Below are 19,670 nucleotides of genomic sequence, written 5' to 3'. Positions count from 1 at the left end.
TGAATATTTGGGCGTTCTCCCAAACTCCTGGGAGAGCAGGGCAACCTCCTGAGTCCAGCTCACCACGTGTGTGAAGTGGGTGGGGGCAGGGCTAAACATGTCATCCTGGCCTGCCCCCACCCACTGAGCCTGAAATTGACAGATTGGCGGGGGCGTGGCCTAACAACGTGATTCGCGTGGCCACTCCCCCATGATGGAGCCAAAATGACAACTCTGCTATTCCTGCTTGTTGTAAAGAGGCTGTGCAGTGTTATCAACGCCCCTTCCTAGTAAACTTCCCAAAGCCATAGCTTATTATTTGGTGGCGTTCTTCTTTAAAGAGCAGTTGGTTAGCATTTCTGCCTCTCAGTGCTGGGGTCATGAGTGTGATTTCCGACTAGAACTCTAACTGTGTGGAGTTTGTATGTTCTCCCCGTGTTTGCGTGGGTTTTTCCCCACACTTCAAAAACATATTAGTAGGTTACCTGGCTGCTGACAAAATTAACCCTAGTCTGTATCTGTCTGTGTGGATTTTAGACTAAGCTCCAACTTGGCAGGGAGCTTGGCGATATATAAATAAATAGATTATGGTGATAAGTATATAGTACCTGAAGTAAGTTAAATGTTATTACAGGTTATGCTATGATACAACAGTTTACTGAACAGCCTTCTGGTTTTTGAAACCTTATAAACAGTGAGTTTCTGAATTAAAGATCCTACAATCCGTGCATGAATAGAGATGTAAGATGCCCACAGCACATTTTTTGGAGAAGCCTCATGGCAACACAGTGCCTGGGGTGCAAACATATATTTAAGCTGTCGCTGAACACTCCGTTGTATCTATAATGAGAACACACAACCAGCGCACACTATTTTCATCAGTATAAAATAACTTATATATTACCTTTTATAGAGCCTAGAGAATAAGGACAGATGAATGACATCTAACATGCAGAAAAAGATTAATTGTATCCCGCTTTTGGCTAAAAGTGAAAAATAGGCACTTTGCCTTGATAAACATTTCCAGGGACAAATCTTTAAAACCTGGGAATGTCCCTGGAGATTAGGGAAAGTTGGCCACTATAAACACGTGGGATGATACATACAATAAGAACAAATTGGAATAGCAAGGGAGTATATAAGCAGGGCCAAAGAGGCAACATATTTAGGACACATGAGGACAAATTGAACCGCCAGGTTGCACAGAGAAAAAAACCTGTGAATGACTATATATATTCATCGTGCAGCCCTGAGCATTCTGGACAATTTACATCAGTCTCTATCCCATTGAAGCTTACAATCTAAATTTCCTACCACCCACATGCACACCCTAGGGTCTATTTTGTCATTAGCCAAATAACCTACCAGTATGTTTGTGGACTGTGGGAGAGAACTGGGGCAATCGAAAGAAGCCCGCTCATGTGGAACTTACAAATTCTGCAAATATTGGGTTGGAATACTAATACTAGTCTGTCTTCATAGATGCATGCAGTTCTCAGGATTTGTTTTACTAGGTTTACATTTTGATATTTGTTTGAGGAGTTTTTAAAATGCATAAAGTACTACAATATAGAGATGAATTGACCAGAGAGGTAGGGCAGAGGCATATAAAACTTTCTCTGGGCCCCACTCCGAACCATGTAGGTTACAAAGCTTGTGTACGACCATGTAGGTTACAATGCTTGTGTACGACCATGTAGGTTACAATGCTTGTGTACGACCATGTAGGTTACAATGCTTGTGTACGACCATGTAGGTTACAATGCTTGTGTACGGCCATGTAGGCTACAATGCTTGTGTACGGCCATGTAGGCTACAATGCTTGTGTACGGCCATGTAGGCTACAATGCTTGTGTACGGCCATGTAGGCTACAATGCTTGTGTACGGCCATGTAGGCTACAATGCTTGTGTACGACCATGTAGGCTACAATGCTTGTGTACGACCATGTAGGCTACAATGCTTGTGTACGACCATGTAGGCTACAATGCTTGTGTACGACCATGTAGGCTACAATGCTTGTGTACGGCCATGTAGGCTACAATGCTTGTGTACGGCCATGTAGGCTACAATGCTTGTGTACGGCCATGTAGGCTACAATGCTTGTGTACGGCCATGTAGGCTACAATGCTTGTGTACGGCCATGTAGGCTACAATGCTTGTGTACGGCCATGTAGGCTACAATGCTTGTGTACGGCCATGTAGGCTACAATGCTTGTGTACGGCCATGTAGGCTACAATGCTTGTGTACGGCCATGTAGGCTACAATGCTTGTGTACGGCCATGTAGGCTACAATGCTTGTGTACGGCCATGTAGGCTACAATGCTTGTGTACGGCCATGTAGGCTACAATGCTTGTGTACGGCCATGTAGGCTACAATGCTTGTGTACGGCCATGTAGGCTACAATGCTTGTGTACGGCCATGTAGGCTACAATGCTTGTGTACGGCCATGTAGGCTACAATGCTTGTGTACGGCCATGTAGGCTACAATGCTTGTGTACGGCCATGTAGGCTACAATGCTTGTGTACGGCCATGTAGGCTACAATGCTTGTGTACGGCCATGTAGGCTACAATGCTTGTCTACGGCCATGTAGGCTACAATGCTTGTCTACGGCCATGTAGGCTACAATGCTTGTGTACGGCCATGTAGGCTACAATGCTTGTGTACGGCCATGTAGGCTACAATGCTTGTGTACGGCCATGTAGGCTACAATGCTTGTGTACGGCCATGTAGGCTACAATGCTTGTGTACGGCCATGTAGGCTACAATGCTTGTGTACGGCCATGTAGGCTACAATGCTTGTGTACGGCCATGTAGGCTACAATGCTTGTGTACGGCCATGTAGGCTACAATGCTTGTGTACACATGGAAATTTCTTGATGTTAAATATTATTGCCCCTATAGTAGTAGTAGGTTTTGTGACTGGAAAAGACGACATACTCTGTCACAAACACACTCCCAGCTTCCGTGACTTTGAGTGTTTACTGTATGGGGTTACACACGATTCCAGCACTCAGTCTCTCTTACCTATCACACAGTTTATAGATCTGCTCAATCACCCCCGAACCAGAACGCTTTTTTCCTGATATTTTGTCATTAATGACTATAATATTAACAGGTGGTATTAATTGAATTTTTTTACTGTGCTTTCTATTTCACATATGTATTGGACATATCCTGCAATGTCCTTTCTGTTAGAGCAGATCAGACCTAGACCCTTTTGATCAACAGATGTATCTTTACATCCACTCGTTGAATATAGAAGTGCGTATGCCCAATGTACGTGCGTTTTTTAAAAAGCGCACATTACATTCGCTTTGCACTCCTTTATGAATGAGGCCCAGTAGCTGTTAAACCACTTGCATCTGCGAAAACCAACCCTAAGACAGTTGTATTTTTATTTCTTCTTTTATGTTAGGTTGGGCAGTTGGTGAAGAAGTCGTGTCACTATTTTGGCAATACATACACCATTTTCAGAGAGAGAGAACGCTGTTGTATTACAGTATCCTATCCTGGTACTAGATGGCCACTCTAAAGATGTCTGTCTGACATCGCCCTTAACAAGGCTGTGCAACTCTTAAGTATCTAGCTCCAAACTCTAGTGATATTCTCAATATCAATGTAGTAATAAACTTGTCTGCCTCTGTCACGGACAACAATTAAGTAATTGGAATATCTAGAGTTCTGACCAGCTTGTAGCCAACAACTCTAGTTGTGCAACCATGGCTGAAAATGTTTACCAAAATAATTACAAAAACAATGTGGTGTGAAATATATTGATTGCATCATTCAACTCTTATTTTGCATATCACATAAACATATACTTTGATTCTCCTTTAATAAAAATGCAGCATGTTCAAGGAGTGTTAGTGCTGCTTTAATCTGCTTATTGGGCTATCTACTTTCAGGTGCATGTTTAGCAGGTGGTGTGTGTTTAGCCTGTCTGAGCTTAAGCTTGTACTCCTCCCAAACATACCAGTGAATTTGGAATTTGCTTTACCTGAGTGTCTAGACAGGGCTGAAGATCCTTAGCTTGCAGGTTTGCTGTGTGCTCTACCCATTTTGACAGGTGTGTGAAGGATAGAAGAGATGACATCAGCAGTTAAAAGTACAACATTGTTTGTAGTGTTTATAGCTTTGTTCCACTGTGTCTATGGGAACAGACACATCAAACTAAGAAGGCTGTAAACACTGGACTTTAAAGTCTGGTGGACAGTAATATATAACCATATAACTGTCTTAAATCATGCTTGAACATAAGCTGTGGAATATTTTATTGCTACTCAAGGCAAAATGTTAATTGGGTTTTCTTTTTGTCTTTTGTGTCTTGCTCAGTTATTTTACAGAAGCATAATTCATGTTTTAATGGCCGCCTCTTCTTATCTCATTTGCTCCTTTATTGAAAGCTTGCACTTATGGCCCAAACAGAATGTTGTCCATCAGAACATAAATGTAATGTAGCATTCTGTTGGAGTAAGTTATTATCATTATTGGTCCCCATACCAACACTTTTCTGCTGTTACAGCAATGTATACCATGCATCAGACCAGGGTTTCCCAAACCCAGTCCTCAGGGCTCCCTAACAGTGCAGGTTTTCCATATCTCCTTGCTGGAGCACAGGTGTAGTCATTACTGACTGACGCATTGTAGGAGATCCACAGGTGGTCCTAATTATGTCACATGTGATCCAGAAAACCTGCGCTGAGGACTGGGTTTGGGAAACCCTGCATCAAACTAAAACACTATGTTTACCATGAAATTAATTTTACAATCTGATTGCTCTTACCTGATTGCATCTGGCTGTCAAAATCGATTCCCCCAATTGTATGATTGTGCTTAAAACTTGGGTTTTTTATTTAAATTGTCACCCATAGAGAGGGACCTCATATGCAGCGCTGAGCTTAGGGAAAAAAATGTTCACAGGGGTTTGCCTTTTCAGTGTTACGTGAGATTTTCCCACAACTGCATACAACTGGATTTGGTTCATAAAAGTGAATGGATTCCCACCATTGTGAGACAACACCAGCGCTTCTCCTAGGTGATTGTCCGGACAGCCATGGTTTAGGGGACATAATGTCATTCATTCAGTGGCTGTATTGTCACCACCCCACACTACTCCCACCATGCGCCCGTCACTGATATGAAGGGGCAGCTTCTTACCTGTGAAGCAGCCGACTACTGCACCTCTATGTTTGTAATGGGCTAGAAGTGTGGCATTGGGCTATGATGTCACAGCTTGGTGCTACACTCCCAAGAGAGGAACATGCCACCCTGCCTCTGATCCACACAAAGTATGAAGTAGCATGGGAGTGGGGCAGCACCCAAAAGGAAGAAGCAGGGCACCCAAATGGAATGGGAAGGAGAGGGGCACTCACCAGCCCTGTATACACAGATGTGTGTTTTTGTGTTGTTGTTTTTTTCTTTTATAGCCATCCTGTGATTGTTAATTGATGGACTACGGTTTATGTGACAATGTCTTGGATTTAGCATATTTTCCAGACTTGAAAGAGTAACTTGTTGCAGCTACATTCTGTATAGCTGGTCTGGTCACTGCAGTTTAGGTAACACATATGGATCAGTGAATCAAGGACCATGATTCTGTTCTGCTTTAAACTTTGTAACCTCTTTATAGAAATTAAGAGGTTTAATGTTATGTTTATGCACCACAGTGCTAGCTTTAAAATAACAAACTTAATAGCAAATTACATTGCTTTATTATTATAGTGTATTTAGTGCCAATTATACTACATAGAGATGTACAGAGAATATGTCCCTGCCCTATTGGAGCTTACAGTCTAAATTCCCTACCACACAGTGTGGTCCATATTGACAGAAACCAATTAACCTGCCAGTATGTTTTATATACTTGAATATATTCTTCTAATATAACATTGTTTAACATAATCATACAGCCTCCTTACCTTGTATGTTCTATATTCATATGTTATGAACACACTGATCATCTTAAAATATACTTTTTCTTATGTATTTTATGTGATGCTCCTTAGTATTCTCTCCTCATAATGTTTTTCTTGATTTCTGTGTTGTTGTGGCTGCACGGTCTAGCTTCCAGCTGGGATATACAGACAAGAGACTGCTTTATGAGCTGCAGGAATGCTCTCTGAATCAACAGCCAAATAATTCCCATCTTATCTCTGCTTCATCTCAAGTAAAATGACTTATTCTGCAGGCCTGTGATGGCTCTTCTGTGCCTCGTATGCTCTGCGCCAGTTTAGAAAACAACTGCTTAGTCATAACAAGAACTTGCGCACGTACCACTACACATCTACATCGGAAATAAGCTAGACCTAGAATAGAGGACTCTTAAAGTGACGTGACCTGTTATATGAACATTTATTACAATGCTGTGCAAGTTATTGGAAAAGCCATTCTTGAGACATTTGGCTGATCTCATCCAGACACACCGCATTATGTAGAATGTAATTATATGAGTAGTAGCAGAAAATAATTAAAAATATTGGCAGACTACATGTAGAGTTTACTTGTTTTATTTCTCTGAAGATGATGTTCTGTAAAACACATTGTAGTTTATGCTACACCGGTATACTGGTATACACATTAATAAGCCAAGGTAAAAGTAAAGATTTCTTAGTCACAGTGGCTACTTTATTTAAATTATAGTAGCATGTGTTCTTTACTCAGACGAGGGACTCTTTATGGGTGTACTAGTCTTTATCACTGAGAGCAATACAAAATTCTCATGAGTACAAAATACTGTTTGTTTTTGCATGTGGTCTGAGCAAAAGTAAATCTATTTCAAACATGTGATCCTACATAACACTAGTGGCCTATTTAACAATCTTCAGATTTCTGCCCCATTAAGGAACGTAGTGATGACAAATGACTTAACGGGGCAACTTACTAATAAAGGCCTGTTGGGACAACGCATCCAATAGGAGGCTGTCCTGGTGATGACTCTTTTCTAATGACAGCTCCTGGTTCTAACTCGGAGTCTTTGGCAAGTGCACATGTGACCCTACTTTTATCAAGTGCGCAGTGGAGAGCAGGAAGGCTGCCAAAGAGAGATCCGAAAATCCCTCTCCTGCAGTGCTCTCCCCATAGCATTGAAAGGCTAACTCCATCTTTAGATGGCATAACCATCATTGTCAAGTAAGGCCGGTATTTTTTACGAAAAAAAACTAGGCAACTCTTGTTTTGTGACTCACTAATCTGCAAAAGTCTCTTAATTGCTGATGTTGATCATCCTTACCACTCAATAAGTCACTTTCTTCGTTAACACTGAACAGGCTACTATTACACCTATGTTTTCTAGTAATACTACTCAAACTCTTCGCGGCGCAATCAAGAAACACATTGTTCTGCAAACAATGTCCTTCGATTATTTCCTGTAATTTTGTAGGCTTGCGTGTTGTGTATTGACTGCGTCGCCTGAAGAAAATACATCATATAACCTAAAGTACAAAAACAATTTTACACTTTCTGATTACCTTATGAACTCTGTTGACAAAAACATATAAACCTTGTTATTTACAGAGAACATTTTCTTGTTGTCAAGTGTCTGGGTCCTTGACGTGTTAGATTCATTTGCAGCAGCCTGGATGCCAGAGATAGCAAATATGCATCAATACAACACATTGTAAACATTCTTAATAGAGGCTATACAAAACAAGATATCTTTTAAGATTTATTGTAATATATTGTGGTAGTCACACTATTAGCAATAACCCAGTATGTTTATGGTATTCATAGATATTTACGAAGGATGTATTTTTATTATTGGTACCGATGGTTAAATGCTTAGATGCTGTTAAGATGCCATTATAGATGCACAAACCTGCACACAAGTCTAATGTGTTAGAGAAAGGAGCCGTTGATATGAATGTGTCCAGTTGTTATAATTTATTTTTTTTGTAAGGTATGAAGGTTTAAAATGCATTTGTATTCATTCAGTGGTGATATTTACACAGCAACATTGAGGTTTATGCTATGATGATATATGCAAAGAAGACTGGTGTGCGGATAGCATGTTTTTATCCTCATAAGGTATAAGCTGCTTATATCTGACAGCTAGTTCTTAAAAGTTGCTGAGTCTGAGGTTTTGGCACTGGAAAATAGTTGAACGTAGCATACAGTTCAGGAAATGCGCTTGGCAGCTGAGGTATGATCTACATTACATACATTACTTTGTGAATCCGTGAGCCAGCTCATTGGTATTGTATTAGGGGGGAGGGGGCTTCTGTCATTTATGCTACAATATTTTTTTGGGGCACTCATTTGAAGGAAATTAAGAACAGTATGCATTTCATGCTGGTTTTTTTGGATTTTTTTGTGCATTGCTCAAACTAGCTCTTATAAAATGTTAACTATATTTTACTCATAGCAATCTGTGAGAAAGTGTTTAGAAATGTTATATGTGTCTTATCTGCCTCTAATACTAATCTACTTGCAACAGCCATAGTGTATCCTTTACAAAATAGCACCTGATGCGGACTGTAAAATACCTCACTTTTGCATCTTTGAGCCTCGATCTGTCATCATTTGAGTATACCAAATGTGTGTTAACTCATACTTGCCTACTTTCAGTAGGCGACGTCCGGCAGAGGGGCGTGACTAATGGGCGGAAGGGGGTGGGGCCCCTCGAATTGCATCATTTTGGCCCCCACGAGTAAAATGCCGTTTTGTTGCGGGGGGGCGGGGCCGAAATGACGCGATTCTCTGTGAATCGCGTCATTTTAACAAGGGAATTCCGGGGATGCGGGAGAAATGCCAGCTCTCGCGGGAGACTGACCTGAATTTCGGGAGTCTCCCGGACTTTCCGGGAGAGTTGGCAAGTATGTGTTAACTATGTGTATAGTTGGTCAGATAAATATGCATATCTATTATTCTAAACTAGATCTATATACGGTTGATGCAATATTCAGTGCAGCATTTAATTGTCTTGACTGGCCAATTAGCATCTATAGTGGAAAGTGGATATCATTGTCACTTTATTTTCTCTTCTAACATTCACATATATACCACACAGCATAACAATAGCTAAATAGCATGATTTAGTAATCCAAAGATTTTTAGGGCTAAGCTAAATTAGTTGCACCACAGCCTGTGATTCATTTAATTATACCATTGTGAGATCTGTTACTAATAGTTTCCAATGAACTATGCTGCTTTTGTGATTTTGTCCGACAGAGTGCTGCAGTTTAATCTGACCGTAGGGATTCTTAACTTCTGGCCAAGTATATTCACAACACAGCAATACTTTCACATGGGGAATGTTTCATATTTTGACTTACATTAACCTTTTCATATTATCTGTAAATGTATACTCTGGAAATATCACAAAGAAACTTTTTATGCGGTGCCGCCTGGAAAAGGCCACAAATCCCAGAGCCCTGCAAAGAAACCAGTAAAAGTACTAGAAATTGTTTAATGATTTTCCCATTCTCAGGAAACCCTCACTTGCTCCACCCCTGCCTTCCATCTACTTATGTCTTCACATATGTAGCTAATTATTTCTAAATTGTGTTTTATGCGTGTGTGCGAGTGCAGTATAGTAAACATCTTAAAGAATGATTCAGTAATTCTCTACAGTATAATATTCCTGTTTACCTGTTTGCTCTTAGGGTGAATCCATTCATAACCCCAGGTTATACCTTAGTAGCACAGCTGTTACTACTACTGGGGCACTCGCCTCCCTACATTCTCTCTGTATTTAAATATTTGAAGGCAGTGTCTCATTAGAGCAGGACATTTTAAGTTTACCAGCTGAGAAGCCACAGTGGGTTATTGTAAAATATGAATTAATGTGAAATGCTTTTACTTATGGGTATTTTTGTTTTGTGGCGGGTTGTTTGTTTTTTTTAAGGAAAGTTTTTGCTATAAACTAGAGCATGGATTTAGATCTCCCCACGCCTGGAATTAAAAAAAAAAAAAAAAAAAAAATGCTAGGAAAAAAAAAATGAGGATTCCACTGAAAATGTTGATTAAAACAGAATATACAATAAACCTTGAGTTTTATGGCTTTTGAATAGATTACATTTATTTTATAGTTTTAGAATTACTTTGTAAGTTGATGATCTATAAGTCGCCTCTAATGTATGCCCCCCTCAGTTACTGCAACAATTCTAACCAGCCGGCTAGTAGGAGCGACTGAATAGATAAGTTGTCGCCGTATGTTACTGGCAGTGTTAAAGCTGCTTTCTCAGCAGCCAGAGCCCCTGACAGCAGCGCCTGCTATAGCACAGACATGCTCACCAGCTTAAAATAGCAAACAAGGTCAGTACTCAAGGCATAGCTTAGTTGGAAAAAGTCAATATATAAATGAAATTTATTTTATTTACAGCTTTAAACATGAGTGGCAATTTGTTTCAGGCAGCACCCATAGGTAAATGAATATAATAATGTGACCCTTTACACACACTTCAACAACAGTGGTGAACGTTAACACAAGTATGGCAAAACATGAGCTGTTGTATGGGCAGCACAGTGGCCTAGTGGTTAGCACTTGTTCTTCACAGCACTGGGGTCATGAGTTTGATTCCCGACCATGGCCTTATCTGTGTGGAGTTTGTATGTTCTCCCTGTGTTTGCGTGGGTTTTCTCCGGGTGCTCCGGTTTCCTCCCACACTCCAAAAACATACTGGTAGGTTAATAGGCTGCTATCAAAAATTGACCATAGTCTCTACCTCTCTGTATGTATGTATGTATGTATGTGTGTGTGTGTGTGTGTGTCTGTGTCTATATTAGGGAATTTAGACTGTAAGCTCCAATGGGGCAGGGACTGATGTGAATGAGTTCTCTGTACAGTGCTGCAGAATTAGTGGCGCATTTATAAATTGATGATGATTGTATAGTGGCATAAAATGACAAAGATAAATTGCAACCTGGTTAGTTGTAATTAACATACATTTCTTTCCAACTCGATCCCTCGGCTCTGCCCAAGATCTGCTCCCTCATCTACACTCATTGTCTCCCAATTCCAATTAGAGATTGTACATACTCCTATTCCCTCTCTTGTACAAGACTTTCCCCTAGCCTTCAACTATTTAACTGTTCCCTGGATATTCGCCTTTCACTAAGCCCTCTTCACCTCTCTATGCCTTCCTACCCTACCCAATTCTAGCCCTCTAAACATTTCAATCAAAACTTGCATATCTTTTCCTATCTGCACTACTCAAAAATACAAAACATCTGACCCCAAAACCAACATTGCTGTGTGATTGAATCTCCTAGCCCAACTAATATGCACAGCCTAACAATATGCAGTATGTGACACCAAAGCTCACATATCTGACTCCTCTTCTATAGATTGTAAGACCTCTTACAGCTTTTTATGTTTGGACGAGTCAAGCAGGTTCTTTAGGAAACTGAAAAATGTACAGGTAAAAGAACACATTGATGATAGGTATGCACAGGTTATGCATTTTGTGAGGAAAAATTGGGGTAAAGTCATTTTTTAAAGTTAAGTTCTCATAAATTTTGTCAGTGTTTACATTTTAGAAACTTATTTTTGAAATGTTCTGTGTACATCATACCTCCTAACATTTGGGTAGGTGGCCTCAACACTGATGGGGGTGTGGCTACAACACGATGGGGGCTTTTGTACCGCTAGGTTGCCCCTTCCCTCCTCCCCTCCATGTGTGCGGCATGGCAGAGCAGCAGTGAACAGGCAATACATCCATAGTTTCCCACAGATCAGGATAAAGCTGTCACCTACACACCTCGATCTGGTGGCCGACATGGTGGTGGCGTTGCCCTCCCACTATCATCTGGTTACACTTTGTGTGTCATTCCCCAGAATTCCCCATCCTCTTCTTGTAAACTGAAGTCAGTATCAGACGTCATTTCTCTTTGCTCCGCTTCTATGTTGCAGTTATTTATTGCTCTGCAGGCCCAGTCTCCAAATTCAACTTTGCAAATGGGTTTTCTCAGTTCCTATACACTGACCTTTCCTGCTCTCATTCTAGAGGGTCTCAACATCCCCATTGATAACCCTACTGAAACTGCCTCTAAAGTCTTCTCACCATTGGTCTTCCCCAGTGTACTCACCTACCACCCATTCTGATGGACACTTCCTGGATGTAATGTTCTCCTATCTTTTCTCCATCTCCAGCTTCTGCAGCTGTCTTCCCGCTCTACGATCACAACTTCTTTTCCTTCTGCCTCACCTTGTCTCCTGCACACAAATTTGTGTGCACACAGAGGCACCGAAATATATTCAACTTGATTTGCTTCTCAGCCTCACTTGTACCAGTACTTAATCATATTATTACACTGATGTGACAGTCTTTCTACAACACTACTCTCCCTATAGCCGTAGATTAGATCGCCATCAATAAAGTAACCATAAATGTATCCCTAGCTAAGTCAAAGGCTCTCTTATCCCTACTCAAATTCCTTAACCACACAGATCCATCACAGTCTTCTAACCCGCAACCTTGACACTTGAGTAATTTCTCCCTATGCCTCCTCCTTGAACTTTCTGGCACTTTTGGTACAATTGACCACTCTGCAAACAGTTCACTCACTCGGCCTTCAAAATAATGTTCTCTCCTGGTTCCCCTTTACTTTTTGACATCCAAATCTACCTCGTCTCCCCTGACCGCTCTCCTCTTTATCCTCTGTCCCTCAAATCCCTCTGACATTTCCACTTGGAGATCTCAATGCTATCTAAAGTTCAGCATTAAACTCCTTTTCCTCCCAACAGTGTCATGACCCCCTCTCAAGTCTCTCTCTCTAGTTCCACATGCCCTCTGACTTGGCATTATCATAGGCTATGCCCTCAGCTTTACACCACAAATCCAGTCCCTCTCGCTATCAATGTGCCTCCGTAAAAATATAGCCATGATATGCCCCTATCTTACTACAGTTACAAAAACTCTTCTGTTTTGCCATTATCTCCTACTTTAACTAACTACCTTTTACATCCTGTCATCTTCCCCTCACCCAGCTATCCCTGCTACAAAATTTTCTAAATGCCACTCTTGTCCCCTCCCCCCTCCCCCTCCCCCTCCCCCCACTAGCTCCTATTGTCCTCACTTTGCCCTCCACCCCTAGACCGTAAACCTTTCATGATCTTTCACAACCATCTTTATCCCCCATCTCACATCTGTAACTACATCATCCTCACATATACTTGTTTTTGTTTGATTTGTTATACAGTGGCCGGCACTTACAAATATCATAATGTACATTTTGCATAAGGGGCAGTTGTCCTAATCCTTGGTACAGTTGGCACACCATTCACCAAGGTGGTGAGGCTGATTAATAAATAGTGTCCTGTGCATGAGACCAAATAATGAAAATTTCTGTGACTCCCAGGAACACCACAGAGACTTGGTGGCTCAGGTTTAGTATACTTGACACAGACTTTTTTTTTGTGTGTGACCTTTGCACACTGCTCAGTAGGGGAGAGGTTATGCTCAGTATGTACACAGATTCAAGCTGCTTCATGCCAACCTTAAACTATTGTGCATTCCCAGTCTGGCCTTTGTGCTAGACGATGAGGTAATCTGTGTAACAATACCTGATACATACAGGTGTATTGTAAAGGGTCAGCCATTAGATCCTAATTTTCAGACACACAATTAGTTTTAGATTTTTTGTTACAAATTACATCAGTATTTGCTTTTAAATCTAGTTAAGCTAGTAAGAAAGCAACTTTATTGTTGTAATTACTTCTGGGAATGTCATTTATATGTCAGCCCCTTGAATCAGTGGTTTACCAACTGGGTATTCAACAGTCACAGGCAGAAGCGGAGGCATAGTCCTACTTATAGACAGATTGCTACCTACCTAAGACATGCCTGTGTAGAGTAAGGCTCACATTTCTTTATTGGCTGGCACAAAGGCAAGGCTTGGTATTTGCCCCACACCTTAAGAGCTTGTACACATGTGTATTGAAAAACAGCTGTTAAAAGTGTAGACAAAACCTTGTACTTTCCCTCAGTTTTAACAGAGCATTTCAGGAGTAGATCAGGGGCTTTTCTTTCAACATGTTGAGCAGTAACGAGATGGCCTTACTCAAAACGAAAACTGCTTGAGCACTTTTGAACAATTCCCTAAAGATAATATGCAAATATACAATGAACCCCAAACAGGGTGAGAGTTGTGGGTTTCTGACTTTGCACTTGGCTGTATCGTGGGCTGCAGTATTGACTCTTAATGCTTTACAACAAGAACATAGGACTGTCATGTAAATGACGTTCCAAAAAGTAACTGCTGCTGTGCTGGATTTGCTTATTGTCAGTGATGATATGCTAGAGAGGAACAGAAACATGTTTTATGCTGCTTGTTTGCATTGTTTTTTTGTAATTTTTAAGTGGTGGAAAGTGGTTTGGCTTGAATATAAAAATAAAAATAAAAAAAAAATTGAATGCAGGAGAGGAAGTGATTGTTAGGATTACTGAGATTTGCCTGCATCCGTTTTCTGCAGTCTGTATTGGGGTATCTGTCAGGGAGCGTAAAAAAAAAACCAATGGTGTAATGTCAGTGAAGGTTTCCTTTTTCCTTCCCTATTGTGTGCACTATTTATTCTTGCAAATAGATTTCTCCAGAAATGACTCATGCCTTAAGAACAATAAAGTACTTTAAATATATGAATAGATTTTGCGTCTGTTATTAAACTGCTTCTCTCAATCCCAGTGATAAGTTAGCTAGGTTCATGAGTTATGTTGGGATTCATAGTTTTGCAGAACAAAACTTTTATTGTGCTTGCCTATTGCAGTGATAGAACTACTGCCACCACATGGGTGCAGTGGTCATGGGGCCCCGGAGGTTAGTGGGGGGCCTGGCGATTTTTGATCCATCTGCTATTCTAAGCATGCATACTCCCAGCCATTGCCCCCTCCCCACACACACTTCTGCAAAATGTTAGTCTGTTTACTTTGCAGCAATTACAATGTTGCCTGCAGCATTGATAAGTGTTAACGCAATGTAAAAATACATTGGTGTTCTATAATAACGCTCATTACATAAAATAGTAGACTATGATGCAGGGAAACTGACATGTCCGCAAGAAGTACAAGGTTTGCATTGCTTTAGTTTAGTGTAATGCTTTACATCTCCCATATGTACAAAACCTTACTGATGGGTATGTCAGGGTGGATGATTGCAATGAATGTTTTTCCTAGAATTGTGTAAAAGTATCATTTGGGCCATGTGAAAAGATCAAATATATCCTTTTGGTAATTTGTTTAAAGAAGTGTGATACCATATTAATTTGTTTTGTTTACTTAACAAGTAATGCTGCAGTTCTTTAGTCTTCCCCATGCTTTGTATGGGAAAGCTATAGCTGGCGAGACTCTGGCGACAATGGGCGTTATCAATGGGTCACCTTTGGAGAGGAGATTCGCAAACAGAAGGCTTTTCTCCATTTAATAAATAGTCCTAGTCCTCCTTTAGCCATTTTAAATTTTGAGTGTTAAGTACATGACCATATTGCATTTATTTCTGACTGAACTGCCAAATTGTTTTGTTAGTATAATTTGAGTAAATGCTTATCATGGTATAGCAAAAATTAATAGTGGTCAAAATTGTACAGAATGTTATATGGTCACATAACCAGCATATCATAGAGCCCAATGTACAGCACATACAGCCTCACCTAAGTGTACCTTATATTGAGTGTTGCGGTGTTAAAGTTGTATTTCCTCTAGTTAATTAATACAGATTTGAAGCAATCTGCTTTGATTACAACAATGATAGTTTCCAGTTATGTATCTTTTTGTGTAACTGAATCTTATGTATGTTTGTTTTCTCTTATGGAGTTGGGAGGCAAACTGAGAGAAGTGATTTGTAAGACCGCGCAAAGGCTGTACTTCCTAACAAACTTCACACAATGTTCACTGAAAGTACAACTTTAGTGCTGTGTAGACGCTCATAGTGATTGTTATAAGTCTTAGACACATCACGGCACATCCACCGGTATAGACGAGCAGAGTGGAGTAATGTTGCGATGAAGCTCAGAGATGCTTTATTTATTTTTTTCAATTTTATGTGGAGCTTGCAATGCGATGAGCTCTGTATATTTGACTTGGCAACTAATGATATTCCTGGAAAGGTTTTCTGAGTTTTAGACTTCCTAAAAGGCATGGCCCATTTTAAATATTTTAAGGGGGATGCTTTACCAGCTTGTTTGTGTTAAATTTGGAAAATACAATGGTTTTTTACCATACATTGATTTTGTTTTGGTATTCCTGAATTTCAATTTAGCCAGTAGAGCTTCTTTCAGTGCCATCTGCTGGTCACTGTAAGAATAGATTTAGATATAAGAGTAGGTGTGTTTGGTAAAGGAAAGAAGCATCAATTGAGTTTGTTTAGTAGTGTGACATAGTTAAGCTTAAACATTTGTTCTGTGATGCATAACCTTATCTGGCAAAAAAAACAAACAAATGTTTCATACTTTGTGTTTTCACTTCTGCATTTATTTTGTCTACCTTGTATGTCCCTGTTTTATGTATGTTCCGTTGTCCCTACTGTATGGTGCTGCAGAACACAGTGGCGCCTTCCAAATCGAAGATGATATTATTATAACCACACTATTACTATCATCAAGTAAGCCACTTGTTTCTGTGTCTTGGTTTTACAAGTCCGTGCTGTGTCTGTGGGTCGCCAAGTCATTTAGGCTGGATTCTCACCTTTTTGCAAAACTTGTTTTTATAAACAAATACTTGTATTTTTTTATTTGTATTCTATGTACTTGTAGCCTGTAGTCAGTTAAAAATACATTATTTTTTTCCCTGGACTGAAGTATATTTAGTTAGAGCCTCTGTATTGCACACAAGGGAGCGTAGTAATTGGCATGCCCTTATGGCTGCAGCGAGTATAATTTTTTTTTATCAATGTAATCCGCTTCACTAGGCCAATCTGCATTGTTTTGCACATGCGTGAGCCAGCTTGCTGCATTTTTGGTCAACTAATATTGTCAAAACACCACACCGAACCCTTATATTTAATATGAGGTATTGATTAAACAAGTTCAACACCAGCCTAATGTTTTATAAGCATTACATTTCCTTAGGTCAGATTCAGTACCCATCAACAGTCCATCACTGTTGCTCACTGATGAGTAGAGGCACACCATAGGAAGCGTTTATTATAATGACCACATGAACCAGAATTACCCATTGCATGGTATCATACCCCTAGTGAATGCTCCAATGGCTCACCCTACTGTAGGCTGAGCCATTGACAGCTGACAACCTGGTCAGAAAAAAAAAGTAACTCTATTTTAAACAGAATGCATTAACAACAAATACATTTTATTATTTAACCTACTGAAATTTGTGAATTAAATTCTGATAAAATAAGCTCTTGAAAGTAGTGTAAATGCTTCCCCTCCACATACAGCAGTCTGAGCAGGATGCAAGTAGAACTTTGGCCCCATAGCAACATTTTTATTGGACACCCAAGTATCTAAGGATGGACACCGCTGCCCTTCCCTCCCTCCCTTTACTTACCTTAATGGTGGCCACCTGCTCTTTCTCCACCACTGCTCCTGCTGCACTTACTGCTCAGTGAGGAAGGTAACATTAGTTACACTCCGCACTGAACAAAATTTAAAATTAAAGCCTAGAATGCTGGCTCATGTATAAGGTATTCTGGGGTTTTAAATTCCTTGGAGTGTGAGCAGTCGCACAGCAGGGGGTTTAGTGACCATGGACACAGCAGATAGGAGTAGGGCCGCATCATGGGCATAGTTGCCTACTCTCCCGGAATGTCAAAGACTCCCGAATTTCTGGGAGTCCTTCCGGGCAATGCAGAGCAACCTCCCGGTTCCTGGCCCGTGCGATTAGTTGGCTGGTAGGGACAGGGCTTAGGTACATGCGTCATCGCGGCCCTGCCCCCCACTAGAATAGGCCAAACTGACTGTGACACATTAGGGGGTGGGGCCAAGTGACATGTTCCGCTTGGCCAGGCCCCAAAAATTGCCTGCGAGATCTCCCATCCCGGGAAGGAGATCTCAAACATTGGCATGTATGAGCATGGGTGAAAACTATATGGGACCCTGCTAGTCCAACTAGATTTCTAAGCCCTGTAGTATCTGTTACCCTGGTAGTTAATCCTCTGTTGCTGCTGGGATGTCGTCCTTTCCTTGCTACCACCCATGGACTAGCCTTATGATCTATTTTCTGTGTATTGTAAATGCTTAAAGAATGGAGCCACCAGGTAAGAGTCAAATGATTATCATCTGGGTTTGTCCACTAAAAACTGCTCCGGTCGGAGTGCTGTTTCCTGTGCACACTCCCCATTTACAACAAGTTTAAGCTTTCCTGGTGATGTAATCCATCCATCTCTTGGGGGGGCTTAGAAAATGGCAGCAAATATAGATCAGTTGATGATTATAAGGTAAATGATCTGCCCAGTGGAAGGACCCTACTGGCTTCACAGGTGAGAGAGGCTCTCAGTTTGCTATTAAGTTTTACTTAGTTGCCTTCTATAAATTGCTTTTAAATGAACATATCTGAAATTCCACTAAAAGGGTTCTTAACCTAGATAAGTTTCCCCACCCTTCTGTAAGAATTAATGTGCACCTCACTAGGGGTAAACATGTTTGTTTATTGAAAAGCTTGAACGTTACAAAGGAGTTTCATAAAGAAAGCAAAATAACACCCCCACACCCATTCACCAAGGAGAGGGGCCACTTTGACATGAGGTAAAGTCCTGTAAAAAAGTTTTATATATTCATTAAAATATTTACATGATTTTATTATAAAAGTAAGCATGCAGAGCTCGGTATTTTCTACACTTCCACTGTTTACTTTCTCTTCCCTATAATCCCTGTATCTCCTTCGAGAGCCTCATGTCAATCTAATTGAGGTGTGATGGTCTAACACTACAATTGCTTGGGAGCATGGCAAGGGAAATGCATGATATCATTGGGACAGTATATTGTGTCATTAGGGTGTGACAAGGTCAGGAAAGGTGTGAAAATATGACAGAGCAGACAAGTAGGTGTTCCTGTAATATAAGGATGGCTACTCAATAGTCATCTTTAAGTGCTTAACACTGCTGCAGATTGTACACATTGTAATCACCTATAACTATCAGAGCAGCCAGAGACTGTGAACACTGACACATACGGTGTAATAACTTGTGATATTGAGGTCCTAGGAGAAGTGTAAATGCTTCAGTGGTAATGGTCAGGGCTGGTGCACTACTATATGTTAAATATGCTTAGTTACATTTATTGTCTGTCTTAACCCCATTAGTACGTCTCATCGGTGCAAGCTGTGAAGCAGTGGTTTGTAGTGTAGTTGTTGGATATTCTGTTTTGAGAAGGCTTTTCGTAATTGGCTTGCTATAAGTCCCACACTGTAGAAGTAATTACTCCGTATTTAGTGTAAATGAGTTCTAATAATAATAAAGCGGCTGGTTTTTATAGTGGTGGCATGTGATTATTTATTTTATTTTTGGTCCATTGAACCATAATCATACCTCCCAACAATTAAGTTTTGGGAATACAAAAAGAGGGCACAGCCACATCAATGCCACAGACTTGGAGCTTCTGCTCCTCCCTCCCTCCACTAAAAACAACCCTGTATTGCCATGCACACCTTTCACAGATGCTTAGTGAGCAGGACACACAACCCGACAATCCAGGCCTTTGGGAAACCTTCCTGAGTGTTGGGCAGTTGGACAGTCCTCTAGAATTGTCCTGCCTAAATTGGCACAGTTGGAAGGAGCATTGAATGGTTGCCCTATATAGT

The 19,670-nt window shown here is 40.6% G+C and overlaps 1 protein-coding gene across 3 annotated transcripts in view; it reads left to right on the top strand.

Annotated features, from left to right (window-relative positions):
• The window catches only part of LDLRAD4 (low density lipoprotein receptor class A domain containing 4), a 262,336-nt gene that overhangs the window by 211,723 nt on the left and 30,943 nt on the right, over positions 1-19,670 (top strand). The gene's annotated exons all lie outside the window — the stretch shown is intronic.

This window comes from Mixophyes fleayi, chromosome 5, assembly GCF_038048845.1.
Source record: "Mixophyes fleayi isolate aMixFle1 chromosome 5, aMixFle1.hap1, whole genome shotgun sequence".
Lineage (NCBI taxonomy): Eukaryota > Metazoa > Chordata > Amphibia > Anura > Limnodynastidae > Mixophyes > Mixophyes fleayi.
The sequence above is the reverse complement of the archived record's forward strand: the minus strand, read 5'-3'. Positions and strand labels throughout refer to the sequence as shown.